Source organism: Lissotriton vulgaris, chromosome 10, assembly GCF_964263255.1.
Source record: "Lissotriton vulgaris chromosome 10, aLisVul1.2, whole genome shotgun sequence".
NCBI classification, from domain to species: Eukaryota; Metazoa; Chordata; class Amphibia; order Caudata; family Salamandridae; genus Lissotriton; species Lissotriton vulgaris.
This window is the reverse complement of record NC_141698.1, coordinates 836487006-836503811: the sequence shown is the minus strand read 5'-3', so window position 1 is coordinate 836503811 and position 16806 is coordinate 836487006.

Sequence of the window (16806 nt, the reverse complement as noted above, 5' to 3'; positions counted from 1 at the left end):
AGCTCTCCCCTCTTCCTGCTCAGAAAGAGACTAATGAAGGTAGGTTCTCTGTCACACTTACCCTTTCTGTGTGTAGTGGCTGTCTAGAGGGAATGCACAACGTGTAGCTGTCACCCACCCCAGATCTGTATAGGGGACAGGCTGCAGGAACACAGAGCAGTAAGAGCAGAGAAATGCCTACTTTCTAAAAATTGCATTTCTAAAATAGTAAAGTTAAATCCATCTTTACTAGTAAAGAGGAGTAATCATTACCATTCCAAAGATATGAAACATGATGCAGGTATTCCTTTCTAATCTAGAATTACAGCTTAAAGATGCATTAAGGAATTCCCAAGGCTAGCCTATGAGAGGAGTAGGCCTCACAGTTGTGAAACATGAATTTGGGTGTTTGTCACTACCCAGAAATGTAAGATTTAATAGTACTTGTCTTACCTTTTATTTACACAGCACCCTTCCTTTAGGGCTACCCAGGGTCTACCTTAGGGGTGACTTGTGTGTAATAAAAAGGTAGTTTGAGGCTTGGCAAGTGATTTTAAATGCCAAGTCGAAGTGGCAGTAAACTGCACACACAGGCCTTGCAATGGCAGACCTGAGACAGATTTGAGAGGCTACTTGTGAGGGTAGAACAATCAGTGCTGCAGGCCCACTAGTAGCATTTAAATTACAGGGCCTGGGTATATGGTGTACCACTTTACAAGGGATTTATAAGTAAACTAAATATGCCAATTGTGTATACACCAATGTTACTATGTTTAGGGAAGACGCACATGCACTTCAGCACTGCTCAGCAGTGGTAAAGGGCTCAGAGTCCTAAGGCCAACAAGAAGATAAGCAAAAAGAGGAGGTAAGCAGGCAAAATGTTGGGGGGTTAACACCTTAAGAATATCAGATCTAACATGGCTCTTCAATTATTCCCTCACTGTCACCCTCCAACAGTGCCTCTCGTCTCCCCATAGCACCTCTCTCACATGTACTGCATTTGTTTATAGTGCCTCATACCAGTGTAGGGTGTCAGAATATTTTACATCACTCAAACATACAGAGACATTGAATCATATGTGTGTAAGTCGGTGTATAGAAAATGTTACAAAGGGGACTACAAGGCGTAGAATTCACATGTCATCCATGCTGGTAGGAATTTTTTAAAAGAGCTTTGTCTGGGGAAGCACAAACTCAGCATTCAGAATGCAACACAATGGTTAGGGTTTACTTTACTAATAAGTATGTATTTCTACTCATATAAGCCCTTTTTGGAAAAATAGGATAATGAAAGATGGGAAAACAACACGACTTTCTAACCTGGATTATGATTGTAATTTATGAGCTGCACAGTAACAAAGGGATCTATGTGACAAAAGCAGTAACCCACTGAGTTATGAACATAAAATACTGCTCTGTGATCTGTGTAGCACACGTTTTTTGTGGCAGGCATATTAACCCTCTGAGCTACGTGACATGAGTCAAAAGTGCTACTAGACAAAACTCCGATCAGCAGGTACTTTAACCACCAGAGTTATCTTGGTACTTTTATTGTTGCCTGAAAACTGTGGTATATACAAGGAACTCTGCAGTGCTTTTAAAACTGCTGCACTGCCACAAAAGCGGCCACCAGTAATGAGAGCACCCCCCACTCTTCCAAGGAAATGCCTATTGTCCGCTACGGCCAGTCAGGCCTTGATGTCGGCGTTGATTGGCTCTGTACGGTGGGAGCCAGATATGGATGTCCTAGTACTTTCAATTGTGCTTGTAATTTGTGTTCCGTAACAGTTAGACTAGAGACTTGCTGCCGACTTTGCAAAGAGCAGAGCTCACTACCTGTCTGATTCCTCTGAGTGTGAAGCTTCATGCTAAACACTCTTTCGTTTCTCTCTCAACTTCTGCCAAGGTTCCCGTGATGCTGAAACCTTTTCATTTGCCCTTAAGAAATCCCCTCTGCGCTTCTATTGCTTAATTTAGCTAGAGATAGTTTCTTTATGTAACACTTGGGTTGGAAAACTTGTATTCTGTATATGCGGGCTATTTTCATTCTGTAATGTATAATACTCAAATTAAGAGTGTTCAGACATCTTAACATTTTTCCTGTAATAATGAATCTTAATAATCTTTGCTGGATTGTTGATTTGGTATGATTTACTAGTTCAAGAATAACTGTTTATGGTTGTATACCATCCTTTCTGTTGTTATTGCATAACTGTATTTGGTTTATTGAAATATAACTGGGTACCGAATGCTATTTCTACCGGAATGCTTTAAGTTGGACTACCAAAGGTCCATACCACCAGTGGGGTGTTCAATTTGATGACTGCAACAAGAGATTGAGCTTTAAATATCTCCTGCACAATCAGAAATAAGAAGGAGGACGAGAAAGACAGAAAAACGGTGACAAAGGAAGAAAACAAAACTGAAAAAGAACATTCAGGAGTGAGATAAAGAGGAAGGCAATGTCTGGTAATGAATTAAAAAGGCATGAGGTGGGATCAAGTCTTTGCAGTCTTGGTATTCAGAACACCAACATTCAATAGCACCACCTGTGGGCTTCTGAACAAAACTTTGGGCCCAAGCACTTACTTTTTTACAAAGTAAGCTCTGGTTATAGTTATATCAGTCCATCCAATGACTGTGATACTAGGCATAGAGACACAATAAACATTATTTAATGGCTACCTTCAGCATTCCCTTTCCAGCCCTTTTCCTGTAGGGACATGTTTAGTGGGTGCTTATTTTTATGCAAATGGGTGTTTTTGAGAAACACTCCTAAGTCTTTTCATAAGTGTAAATCATTTCTACACCACACATTTAGACTGCTGGGACATTACAACAGAGAAAAATAAAAATTGCTTTCTGTTCTGATAAGATGATGCGCGGCAGCAGCTGCTTCCCCAGTTTCTTTCCACTTTACCCTTGATCTCAGACTCTAGGGAAGGGTTGGAAGAGTGAAAGCTGGCCTGCCATTTCCTCCTGTACTCCAAAGACCAAAAGAAGATAGTGGAATGGTAGATGACAGGACCAGTTTTTACCTGTCCTCTCCCGCCTCCATTGGATCTCATAAGATTGAGGGACAGAGGGTGAGATCAGGCAGTGTTAGCTAATATGTCCACTCTTGCAAAGTCAATGCAGAACCAGGGAGGGACATACATGTCCTCTGTGCTGACAGATGCTCTGTTAGCATGACAGTCTCTTAGGAAGAGAGCTTTAGCTGTTTGTTATTGAATGTCTATTTGTGAACTATACAAATTGTACAAAAGGCTTTGAGTCAGCTCCTTATCCATGAATGGATAGATTTCTCGCTGCTTCTGATTCAACGTCTTTCCTCGCCATTTCTGTGTGTCCTATCTAGTAGCATTTAGTCTCACTTCGTTTTGACTGGAATTTGTGTCTCTTTCCACTTCTGACATCAGACCTTGAAGTGCATTCGAGTCTCCCTGAACCTTCTCCTTCCCCAACCCTCCTTCTCCTTAAAAAAAAACCTTTCCCCAGCAAATATTGGCCCCGGGTCCAATTCAACACTATACTCCACCCACCACTGTGTCAATGTTTTTTGACCATTCCAAGATGGCTGTCTGTGCGGGCATGTGTGTGCATGCACACATGTGTGCGTCAGGCATCCCTGAATGTATTTTCTTATGCTTTAATTGAATCCATTCAAAGATTGCTGCGGCCACCAACGTGCATGCATCGGCAACAGCTATCTTTGAATGAACTTTCTTATAACATAGTAAAATGTATTTAGAATTGTCTTCCACACCTGTGCACAGTGACATCTATATAAAAAAAAATGGCAAAGCCAATAGGTGTAACAGGTGTGACCTATTGGCTTTTAATTTCTTGTTGAATAAAAGTAAGGGTTAGGAGTTGAGGAAGAGTGGTTACGAGCAAAGCCATTTCACTATGTCCCACCTGTAGCCTTCTCTTCCTGCACATCTGGTCCCAGGGATCTGCTAAACACGGTGTTTACGGGGAGGCATATACAAGGCAAAATGATAGATTGATTAAGTATCAATGTCGTGTAGTTCGCTCAGTGGAAAACGCTTAATTGACATAGCCCAGCTATAGTTCTATATTTTATTAAAGGGTCTACATACAATACTTTTGTTAATAATTAATGACATCTGGTATATGAGTAGTTATTATTTTTAGCAATACAGATAAATCCACTGTAAAGACAAAAAAATCATTATTAGAGGTTATTAAGAGCGAGAGAGAGAGTGTGTGTGTGTGTCTGTGTGTCTGTGTGTGTTTGTATCCTTGATTATGGAATTCCTTGATATTACAATTCGCTGTTACCAAGTCGAACTTCATTACTTGGAAAACAGATTGCTTTCATTTCACAGTTATTTGCAAATCCAATCATCCACAGATTGTAGAAAGTGTTTGCCTTCTGTTTATTTGTTCAAGCTATACAGATCGAATTCTTATTTATTTTTAAATTACTAACGCTGCATGCCTTCTGTTTATTTGTTGTTCCTAAAATAAATCTTGTGCTTACTGCACAAGCTATGCAGAGTGATATATTGATGTTTTGTGAAAAACAGGTACTAAGGGAGGGTAACACTTGAAATTGCATGTAAAAGTATTGCACCAAATGCAGTGATTTTTACAAAATGATTGGTAAATTCACTAGTACTCACTCCAAGCAATAATTGTGAGCATGAGGTGCTGAAAGACGACAGAATTAGGTTATGGCAAAAAAACGGATTTAAAGATTAGATTTCTCCTCTTCTGTTTTTATACAACTCTACAACAGAAACAAAGGTCGTGTTCAGCGAGTATTATTTTCATGCATTTTTTTTTTTTTGGCTTAACACACATATTTTTACATGGCAAAAGAGGAAATCATTTCTAAACCAGACGCTTCAATTGTTAAATCTGCTCACCACTTCGGGGATTAAATTATGTATTTTGGAGCTTCGTAGATTTTAGCATTAATATTAAGAATGAAGCTTTTCTGTGAATGTCGATTCACCAAAATGCCTGGAGGAAATTGGCATCATACAGTCTTTATATCTGACCCCTTTTTTCACGTTAGCTACCTTTATATTTTATTTATGGATTACAAGTTATGCGTGTATACTTGATCAAATAATTCACGCTCTGAAAACCCTTTGGTTATGTGATACTTCTTTATAATGGGGGAGGGGGAGTGAACGAAGAAAACAGAGTGTTTATATTTAATGCACATTTCGGAAATATGTATGTTGACATCTTAATTGTGTAGAAATCTAAAGCCTTCAATACTGATGTGAAATTATTTGCTGAAGGGATAATGAGGAGAAATACAGGCAATTATCCCACTATCCTATGGAACCTCTTATTAGGGCCTGTGGATGAACAAAGACATGATTCGTGCAATTTTCTGTGAATAGAGTTGTTTTAAAATGTTTCCAGGGACGGATCCAAAATTGTTTGAGTCTTTTCACCTCTCACAATATTGCACTCTGGGGATCAGTTACATTCGTAAAAAAACATGGTGAAAGTGCTTTATGCTCTGTTGCTGTTGCTTGGGTAACAGGGAATAGAGCAAAGTGTATACCAGTCTGAGGTGTATACATAATTGTAGACCAGGCACATGGTGGGGTAAAACATCAAGGCATTGCAAAAAAGTAAAAAAATTAAAAATCGGAAATACAGTATGGTATTTTTTTATTGTTTATATTCGTTTTTTCTTAGGCATTTTAGTTTTTCATTCAGAAAACATGTAATCTGTTTAAAAAAACGAGCAAACAGATGTTGCCAAGTATACTGTTTTTTGCTTTTTAAAAGGATAATAAAAGAACAAAATCACATCAGACCATCCCAAAATTGCTATTACGTAGAGCTGTAAAACTTAACAGATACTTTACTTAAAGACTGAAATCTAGAGGGGGAAAACAAAATATCTCAAGTACAAAATGGAGAGAATAGAGACTAAATGGTAAAACATTTAAAAAAAGTAAAAAGATAGTCCTTACCGTACGAGTCCAGTAGGAATTCCAAAATTCAATGACTTCCAACCCTGAAATATAAAACTCTGTGGATAACTGTAAAAATATTCATTATTTATTTTTCCCATCATGAAGGAAACAGCATGATAGAGACGTGTTTAAACTGTGTGCTTTTCTGAGACAGAGAAATAGGGCTGCACAATCCTGAAACTTACTAATGGTGCTAACACGCCACCTTTACAACCTATAGCCCCTTTCAAGAGCACTAACATCATGGGGCCTTGCCCCCATAAGGTGGGAGAGGTGAATTCTGGGCTTGAAGGCATATTTGAATCTTTGACACAAGGCGAGGATGATGTCAATGGTCTGGGAGCTGTGTACTGAAAGCTAACAAATATATCCCAAGTGGGGTTCATATTCTCAGGGAAGATGAGGCGCTCACTCTAGCAAGGGAGGGGATGTGAGGGGACATGCATGCATGTGCAGCGGTGGCAACTCCTTTAGAGCGGAGGAGTGCAGCCCCAAACGCCACTACCAGCAAATAAAACAATAACAAAACTAGTTTTCAACCCGTTTTTATTTTAAGCCCTTGACCCGCCCCCAGGACTCTGACGTGTCTTAGGGGAAGATTCAGGGGATGGCACTGCTGGTGGGGAGTGGTGGCCACTCCCTCTCTGCGCATGAAAGTTTGGCTAGCTGTCTCAGGATAGCCAAACCCTCATGCGCAGTAAAGCTCTCTCCAGCCCCAGGTGCGTTGTTGGGGCTGTAGAGAGCAGGACCAGGCTTCCAGTCTGCCTGGAAGCGCAAGTTGCCAGCGCCCACGCCAATACTGATGCTGCTTTCATGCAGCACCAGAATTGATGCAGTTCATTCGGAAAGCCTGTACCCAGAAGTCGGAAGAGATCAATGTGGCGGGAGGCGGCGGCAATCAGCTAAATTCTTTTTTTTTGTACCCGAACCCCCCCCCCCACCTTTCTCCTCCAGCCCTGCCGCCCGCCACTTTGGCTACACTGCATCTGTGAACTGAACGTGGGTGGCAGTGCAGAAACTACACATGATAAAAAACCATGTGGTCTACAAGACAGAGGCCTCAAAAGCTGCTGCAACCATTTCAGCCCTCATGTAGGGAAGCACAATCATGTGTGCCTTTGCAGAGCACTCCAGTCACACAGCATACAGGCTCATCTCAGGGGACAGTGAATAACGCCTGTTGTGGGCCACTGGACGGAAGACCCTGGAGGGTCTGTACGCACCTCTCTACGTGGTGTAGGTACAACTGGCTGTGCCTCTTACAACAGTTATCTGCCACCCATGGGTGACTGGGGAGTGGTCTGGCAGTGCAGCAAGATGGCCGCTTGTTGAGCGTGCTCCGTCAGCCGAGAAATTAATCCTTTCAGAATCCTCACATATCGAGGGTCATCGCTAACTACAAATACCTCTGGGAGCCACTTGCGGCGGTGCAATAAGTTACGACGCGCAACGGTGGCCACTGGCTGCTCATGCGGCGTCAAAGAGACCCGGACCCGGTGGGGCCTGGCCGTAAGCACTCAAGCCCTCGGCAAGCATGGTGTGAGCTGCGAGTGAATCTGCGATCTGGGACTGTCTATGCGGGGCCAACAACTCACCAGAGGGGAGTGGAGTTGGCTCTGTTGTGCATGGCGCAACTGCTCAGGATCGCAGGGTTGGGCGGCGCAGGGTGGAGAACCGGGCCTTATGGGCCTGGCGGCACAGGGCACGCCTTAATCCCTGAGTTCACCTGCCTTGCATAAAAACAGAGACACAAGACACTCCGTTGAGCATGGAAGCCAGGTTTATTAGCTGTAGCCAAGCACAGTTATCCCAGAAGTAACACACAAGGTGGGTTCTAAGGAGACTGCCACTTCAATCCGTGGCGCACAATCTTTTATACCAACATATTTACAGCATCTCATTCCTTACACATACAAAACGAACCAATGAGAAAAGTTGGAAAACAAGCTATCAGGTGTCTCAAATACGCCCCTCTCTCAGACCCCGTGTGTTACCCCTCCCAACAAATTAGTGCTAGCATCAACAATCCTTTCTTGCAGATGGCAGGACGTATTTGTGTGCCTCAAAGGATAGTTGTGTAATAGGAGAATACAAGGAGAGAATAGCGAAGGGCAGTCGGATAAGATAGTAAAAGGAAAGAATAGGAGAAGGCAAAAAGTCGGTCGAGACAGGGATCAATCAGGGCAGACATGGATTAACGAACTCAGCCAAACCCTGACATCGGGTTTTGTAAACGAGGGCAATGGAGTTACTTTTTAACTGAAAGGACACGCAGCAGCTGGAAAAGCAAAAGCACACCGTCTGCCGTGCTGCCTGAGTGAGGGCAACACAAAAGGGCGGCTAGATACGGGACAAAGTCAGAAATCGAAGAACCTCAGACCCTCCTTTTGCCATTACTCAGTCAAAACACCAGGGACTCAAGTTAATCTGAGTCGATGTCAATGGCCATGAGGTCATTGCTGTAGCATCATTCTAATATTCTCTGTTTTCTGTGACACAGGCTTCGGGACACACATAGTGGCACAAAGACCACAGATGGCAGGTCCACACTGCACACAGACACAACAAGAGAAAATGATGGCCAAAACCATTCTAAGGAAAGTTAGTATCTTCCATCCCCATGTAGACAGTAGTCCCCAAAATCATCCCATCACAGACCAATCTCCCGTGTCCTGATGTATAGACTCGGAGATGATATGTAACTTGGAGATAGCTTGGTATACTGTAGGGGCATTATCAGGAATGTAAACACAGCAACTAGACCCGATCAATTTACAGACTCGTCCACGATCTGCAAGGATAATATCTAAAACTATCCGATTTTGCAACGTCATAAGATGATCCGCCTGAAGTTCGGCTGTCAGATTACTCAAGGCTCCAGAAGTTACATTTATGGTAGCCTCAACAACGCGAACTAATTGTCTGATGTCTCTGATATTGCCCATTGGGCCCCAGAAAGGAAGCAACCCTTTAATAAATCAGAAAAGGGGGTGGTGATGGACAGAGTATCTGAATTAAGCAGAACACTCCTACCCAGTCCAAGGATCAGGGCTTTATCCATCACCGTTTTTTAGCTCACTGCACCATCCCAGCTCAGAACCTGGCTATATGCAAATTAGTCTGTCCCTGGCCCAGTGCATCATGGGAACAGGGCAAACCAAACTACCAAGCCAATTCTTATACTGGGAAGGAAACAAGCTACCGGGGACCAGTTTCTGGCATTTCAGCCGTCTTCGGCCCGGCTTGCTTGAATCCTAATGGTGCAGTGAGCAAGGGACTCACATCTGAGTATACCCTTCCACGCTTATGGTGGACAAAATGATTCAGAAAAGGGGGTGGTGATGGACAGAGTATCTGAATTAAGCAGAACACTCCTACCCAGTCCAAAGATCAGGGCTTTATCCATCACCGTTTTTTAGCTCACTGCACCATCCCAGCTCAGAACCTGGCTATATGCAAATTAGTCTGTCCCTGGCCCAGTGCATCATGGGAACAGGGCAAACCAAACTACCAAGCCAATTCTTATACTGGGAAGGAAACAAGCTACCGGGGACCGGTTTCTGGCATTTCAGCCGTCTTCGGCCCGGCTTGCTTGAATCCTGATGGTGCAGTGAGCAAGGGACTCACATCTGAGTATACCCTTTCACGCTTATGGTGGACAAAATGATTCAGAAAAGGGGGTGGTGATGGACAGAGTATCTGAATTAAGCAGAACGCTCCTACCCAGTCCAAAGATCAGGGCTTTATCCATCACCGTTTTTAGCTCACTGCACCATCCCAGCTCAAAACCTGGCTATATGCAAATTAGTCTGTCCCTGGCCCAGTGCATCATGGGAACAGGGCAAACCAAACTACCAAGCCAATTCTTATACTGGGAAGGAAACAAGCTACCGGGGACCAGTTTCTGGCATTTCAGCCGTCTTCGGCCCGGCTTGCTTGAATCCTGATGGTGCAGTGAGCAAGGGACTCACATCTGAGTATACCCTTCCACGCTTATGGTGGACAAAATGATTCAGAAAAGGGGGTGGTGATGGACAGAGTATCTGAATTAAGCAGAACACTCCTACCCAGTCCAAAGATCAGGGCTTTATCCATCACCGTTTTTTAGCTCACTGCACCATCCCAGCTCAGAACCTGGCTATATGCAAATTAGTCTGTCCCTGGCCCAGTGCATCATGGGAACAGGGCAAACCAAACTACCAAGCCACTTCTTATACTGGGAAGGAAACAAGCTACCGGGGACCGGTTTCTGGCATTTCAGCCGTCTTCGGCCCGGCTTGCTTGAATCCTGATGGTGCAGTGAGCAAGGGACTCACATCTGAGTATACCCTTCCACGCTTATGGTGGACAAAATGATTCAGAAAAGGGGGTGGTGATGGACAGAGTATCTGAATGAAGCAGAACACTCCTACCCAGTCCAAAGATCAGGGCTTTATCCATCACCGTTTTTTAGCTCACTGCACCATCCCAGCTCAGAACCTGGCTATATGCAAATTAGTCTGTCCCTGGCCCAGTGCATCATGGGAACAGGGCAAACCAAACTACCAAGCCAATTCTTATACTGGGAAGGAAACAAGCTACCGGGGACCGGTTTCTGGCATTTCAGCCGTCTTCGGCCCGACTTGCTTGAATCCTGATGGTGCAGTGAGCAAGGGACTCACATCTGAGTATACCCTTCCACGCTTATGGTGGACAAAATGATTCAGAAAAGGGGGTGGTGATGGACAGAGTATCTGAATTAAGCAGAACACTCCTACCCAGTCCAAAGATCAGGGCTTTATCCATCACCGTTTTTTAGCTCACTGCACCATCCCAGCTCAGAACCTGGCTATATGCAAATTAGTCTGTCCCTGGCCCAGTGCATCATGGGAACAGGGCAAACCAAACTACCAAGCCAATTCCTATACTGGGAAGGAAACAAGCTACCGGGGACCAGTTTCTGGCATTTCAGCCGTCTTCGGCCCGGCTTGCTTGAATCCTGATGGTGCAGTGAGCAAGGGACTCACATCTGAGTATACCCTTCCACGCTTCCACGTTTTTGGCCACTATAGGTGTGGCAGGGTATACTCAGACATGAGTCCCTTTCTCACTGCACCATCAGGATTCAAGCAAGCCGGGCCGAAGACGGCTGAAATGCCATAAACCGGTCCCCGGTAGCTTGTCTCCTTTCTGGTGAAGAATTGGCTTGGTAGTTTAGTCTGCCCTGTTCCCATGATGCACTGGGCCAGGGACAGACTGATTTGCATATAGCCAGGTTCTGAGCTGGGATGGTGCAGTGAGATAAATAACGGTGATGGATCAAGCCCTGATCTTTGGACTGGGTAAGAGTGGGCTGCTTAATTCAGACACTCTGTTCATCACCACCCCCTTTTCTGAATTGTTTTTGGCCACTATAGGTGTGGCAGGGTATACTCAGACATGAGTCCCTTTCTCACTGCACCATCAGGATTCAAGCAAGCCGGGCCGAAGACGGCTGAAATGCCAGAAACCGGTCCCCGGTAGCTTGTCTCCTTTCTGGTGAAGAATTGGCTTGGTAGTTTAGTCTGCCCTGTTCCCATGATGCACTGGGCCAGGGACAGACTGATTTGCATATAGCCAGGTTCTGAGCTGGGATGGTGCAGTGAGATAAATAACGGTGATGAATCAAGCCCTGATCTGTGGACTGGGTAAGAGTGGTCTGCTTAATTCAGACACTCTGTTCATCACCACCCCCTTTTCTGAATCGTTTTTGGCCACTATAGGTGTGGCAGGGTATACTCAGACATGAGTCCCTTTCTCACTGCACCATCAGGATTCAAGCAAGCCGGGCCGAAGACGGCTGAAATGCCAGAAACCGGTCCCCGGTAGCTTGTCTCCTTTCTGGTGAAGAATTGGCTTGGTAGTTTAGTCTGCCCTGTTCCCATGATGCACTGGGCCAGGGACAGACTGATTTGCATATAGCCAGGTTCTGAGCTTGGATGGTGCAGTGAGATAAATAACGGTGATGGATCAAGCCCTGATCTTTGGACTGGGTAAGAGTGGTCTGCTTAATTCAGACACTCTGTTCATCACCACCCCCTTTTCTGAATCGTTTTTGGCCACTATAGGTGTGGCAGGGTATACTCAGACACGAGTCCCTTTCTCACTGCACCATCAGGATTCAAGCAAGCCGGGCCGAAGACGGCTGAAATGCCAGAAACCGGTCCCCGGTAGCTTGTCTCCTTTCTGGTGAAGAATTGGCTTGGTAGTTTAGTCTGCCCTGTTCCCATGATGCACTGGGCCAGGGACAGACTGATTTGCATATAGCCAGGTTCTGAGCTGGGATGGTGCAGTGAGATAAATAACGGTGATGGATCAAGCCCTGATCTGTGGACTGGGTAAGAGTGGTCTGCTTAATTCAGACACTCTGTTCATCACCACCCCCTTTTCTGAATCGTTTTTGGCCACTATAGGTGTGGCAGGATATACTCAGACATGAGTCACTTTCTCACTGCACCATCAGGATTCAAGCAAGCCGGGCGGAAGACGGCTGAAATGCCCGAAACCAGTCCCCGGTAGCTTGTCTCCTTTCTGGTGAAGAATTGGCTTGGTAGTTTAGTCTGCCCTGTTCCCATGATGCACTGGGCCAGGGACAGACTGATTTGCATATAGCCAGGTTCTGAGCTGGGATGGTGCAGTGAGATAAATAACGGTGATGGATCAAGCCCTGATCTTTGGACTGGGTAAGAGTGGTCTGCTTAATTCAGACACTCTGTTCATCACCACCCCCTTTTCTGAACCCTTTAATAAAGTCACCTCCCTCTTGTCCTGCTCTGTCTTTCGAATCAATAACTCCCCTGCCATATCTTTTCCTAAAATTACCTGAAGGAGCAGTATATGTTGGAGGAAGAAGAAAAGCCACACAACAGGTACCTGAGAAATAAGTAGTAAGCCATGTATAGGCTTTGTCATGACAGATAAAATATGTACCTTGTGATGGCACTAGTGGTGAGGGAATCTGAGGTGTATAGGCATAAGTATGAGAGCAGACACTCTTTTCCTGTTGATTTTTAACATTCTGGCCATTAATTTGTAAGCAGAAATTACCTCGATGAGGTACAGTCCAAATTGGCGGGGATCCTCTTCGCCTAGCCTTATCTGTGAGGCTAGGAACATAACGGGTTATATTCCAGCCATCATATGCTCTTTTCTCATCTACGGGAATCCTACTAATCTGGGCAATTTTAGGCATAGCCACTATTCCCTTTATCAAAGAACTGTGACTGAAGTCTGCTCCACCACCATATGGACTACCAGGAGGATACCATAGCTGATTCTGATAGATATTAGAGAACATAGCCAAATAGGCCCAAGCGGAACCTTCATAGGAGAATGGAAAGACTAAATACGGCGTACCTCTCTCTGCATTCTGAGGCATGAGCCCACAAACCCAACAATTAGTAGTATTCCTCACCAGTTAGTGCTGATGCAATAAATGAATGAATGAATTATTGAAATATTCGGTTCTCCTAATCTGTTCGTGTTCTGAGAGTGTATAAAACCGATGTGGAGAGGCGGTAGTAAGGAAAGATAAAGAGACAGAGGTTGGGACAGGTGATAGCTGTATAGCATAAACAACCCAACTTACACACGCTAATAAAGTACATAGACATATCAGAATACATAATGTTATGCCACATGGACTAACCATCAATTTCTTACATTTACTTTTCATGTTTACAGTCTGATCATTAATTTCCACTTTAACATCCATACTCTAAAGCGTTGCTCACAGCAATCTTCGAAGATCACTTAGCTGTGGTTGTTAGCCGTCCTATGACACTGCAAGTCCTGCAGACCTGTGTCAATACTCAGGTCACAGCTTAAGACTCCTATCGTGACCCTGCAACTTGATTGGATAGTGGAAAAAAAAACGTTAATGTCTTTCAAAAGTATAATCAGAAAAATAGAAAAAGAAAAGTTCAATTGTCTTTAATTACTCTTGGCCGTAAATTATATCGAGTCTTATTATGGATCGTTTGGTCCTCAAACAAAGCTTCTGGATTTGTTTGTTCAGACGCAAATGTAATGGCACGGCTTCTTGTAGGACGTCGTCGTCTTCTTTCTCAGAGTTCGTTTGGTTTAGGCGTGCACTACTGAACGGTACAAATCTAGGTACTCTTTCACCTTCGCTGTCACTCATGCCCTTATAAATCCATTGGTCAAAAGGTAAAGGCAAAAGTACCCTCTTACAGTGCATGCCATGGATCCAGTTTTTCTTCCCAACAACTTTTACTGCCGTACGTGTTGTCAACAAAACTTGTCGCGGTGGGCCCGAACGAGGTTCCAGATTCTTTTTCCGCTGGAAATTCTTCACGCAGACCCAGTCGCCAGGTTGAATGGAGTGACCTGGATCTGCGGAGGCCTCCGGCAAAGCGTTTTGAACCTGTTGATGAAGAACACGTAATTTAGTGGTGAGGTCATGCAAATAGTAAATCAGCATTAGGTATGGGATGTCAGAATACTTCTTAGGTTGAGGGACTCCCCAGACATTAGCTGGGCGCCCAAAAACGACCTCATACGGGCTAAGACCTAAACGAGAATGCACAGTAGTTCTTGTGGACAGGAGTGCTAGTGGCAAGGCATCAGGCCAAGCAAGACCTGTGCTCGCCTGAATCTTTGCCAATTTAATCTTGAGAGTCCCATTATAGCACTCTACCAAACCTGCTGACTGAGGGTGGTTTGCCGCATGGAATTTCTGCCTAATATCAAGACCTGTACACACTTTCTGCATAATTTGGCCTACGAATTCACTCCCATTGTCCAACCAGACAATGCGCGGCAAACCAAACCTTGGGAAAAACTCCTTCAAAAGAACTTTAGCAGTAGATAAAGCAGTATTGTCGTTTAGGGGTAGGCCTCTATCCATCTAGAAAAGCACACGCCACCACCAGAACATACTTGAGGTTATTACAACGATCCATATGAATATAATCGATTTGTAATACCTCGAAAGGGTACGTAGGGGGAGCAAAATGACCTGCTGGAGTTGGGGTTCCCTTTCCTGGATTATGCATTAAACAAACAATGCAATGCTTCACCACATTTTCTGCACATTTAGGAATTCCTTCATTTTGCCATACTGGAGCCAAAATCTTACATATGCCTTTTGCACTGATGTGGGCTGGACCATGCGCCATAGTAACTACAGGTAGTACATAGGCATCTGGTAAAAGCCATCGCTGATGTTCTGACAATTCCGTCCAACACCCAGTCGCGTCCAACATTCCCGTACTTTCTCTCCACTTACTCAATTCTTTCACAATAGCCTCTTCTTGAATCATTCTCACACTTTCTATTGTATCCTCACACATTCCTCCTTCTCTGACCCACACACATGCGACTTGTAACATCTCTCGCTGTCCTTTTGCTACTTCATATGCAAAAGCATTTCCGCGACCCACATCATCAGTAATATTCTTATGAGCGCTACACTTGATTATTGCTATTTGTGTAGGCAAAGCAGGTGACTCAAGAAGGTCAGTCACCAACTGACCATGCTGGATTTTAGTCCCATGGGAAGTTAAGAATCCTCTTTCCTTCCACAAGCGACTGAAACTATGAGTCACACCGAAAGTATATTGGCTATCAGTGTAAACATTCACTCTCTTTCCCTTTGCCAACACACATGCTCTCGTCAAGGCAATTTATTCAGCTGCTTGGGCTGAATTCTGTGCAATGCGTGCTGTCTCTACTACCGTATGCAAGGTAGTAACAGCATAAGCTGCAGTCGTCTCGCCATTTGGAAGCTTGAAGCAAGACCCATCCACCCATAGGATCCCATCCGGATCCACAAGTGGTGTGTCTTTTAAATCTATTCTACCTCTTGTTTTCTCCTCTGTTCGGAGAAAACAATCATGCTGTTCTTGAATACCTTTCTCATCCGGGATGGGCAATAATGTTGCTGGGTTCAAAGTATTACACCGCTTGATGTGTATATGGCTAGCCAAGAGCGTCAGTTCATATCCAGACAAGCGAGCACTAGTGAGGTGTTGTGTTTTTGTCCTATTTAAAAGAGTATCTACTGCATGTGGTACCATAACAACAAGAGTGTTATCCAATACCAATCCAGCAGATTGGTGAATGGAAATCGCTGCCGCTGCCGCTGCTGTAGCTCTGAGACAACTAGGCAATGCCTTGGCTACTGGATCAAACGTAGCTGAAAAATAGGCACATGGCCGTTGTTTGTCTCCAAATTGCTGTGTTAAAACTTACAACGTGCAACCTTCTCTTTCATGAACGTAAAGTGTGAAAGGCTTACTGTAATCTGGAGTACCTAACACAGGTGCAGAACACAAAGCAGTACGTAAATCAGAAAAACTCTTTTGGCATTCATCAGTCCAAGGGAGAGGTTGTGGCGTATCTTTCAACGTAAGTGCCAACAAAGGTTTTGCCAGCAGAGAAAAATTTGGAATCCATTGTCTACAATAAGAGGTAATGCCCAGAAAGGCACGTACCTCCCTATGTGTGGATGGCTCAGACATTTGTGCAATCGCTTGAATTCATTCTGGGGTCAACCGTCTTCCCTCCTTCGACAAGAGATGACCTACATAGGTAACCTCTTGGCGGCAATATTGCAACTTAGAGGGGGACACCTTATGATGCAGGTCAGACAAATGATGCAACAAAGAAACAGTCACATCCTTACAGACATCCTCCGAATCAGCAGCAACTAACAAATCGTCAACGTATTGAATCAAAGTGGCACCTGGAGGTAAAATGAAAGCATCAAGCTGAGATTTCAAAGCCTGACTGTAAATAGATGGACTTTCGCAATAACCTTGAGGTGCACGCTTGAACCGAAAACTTCGGCCACTGAGGGAGAAGCCCAAAATAT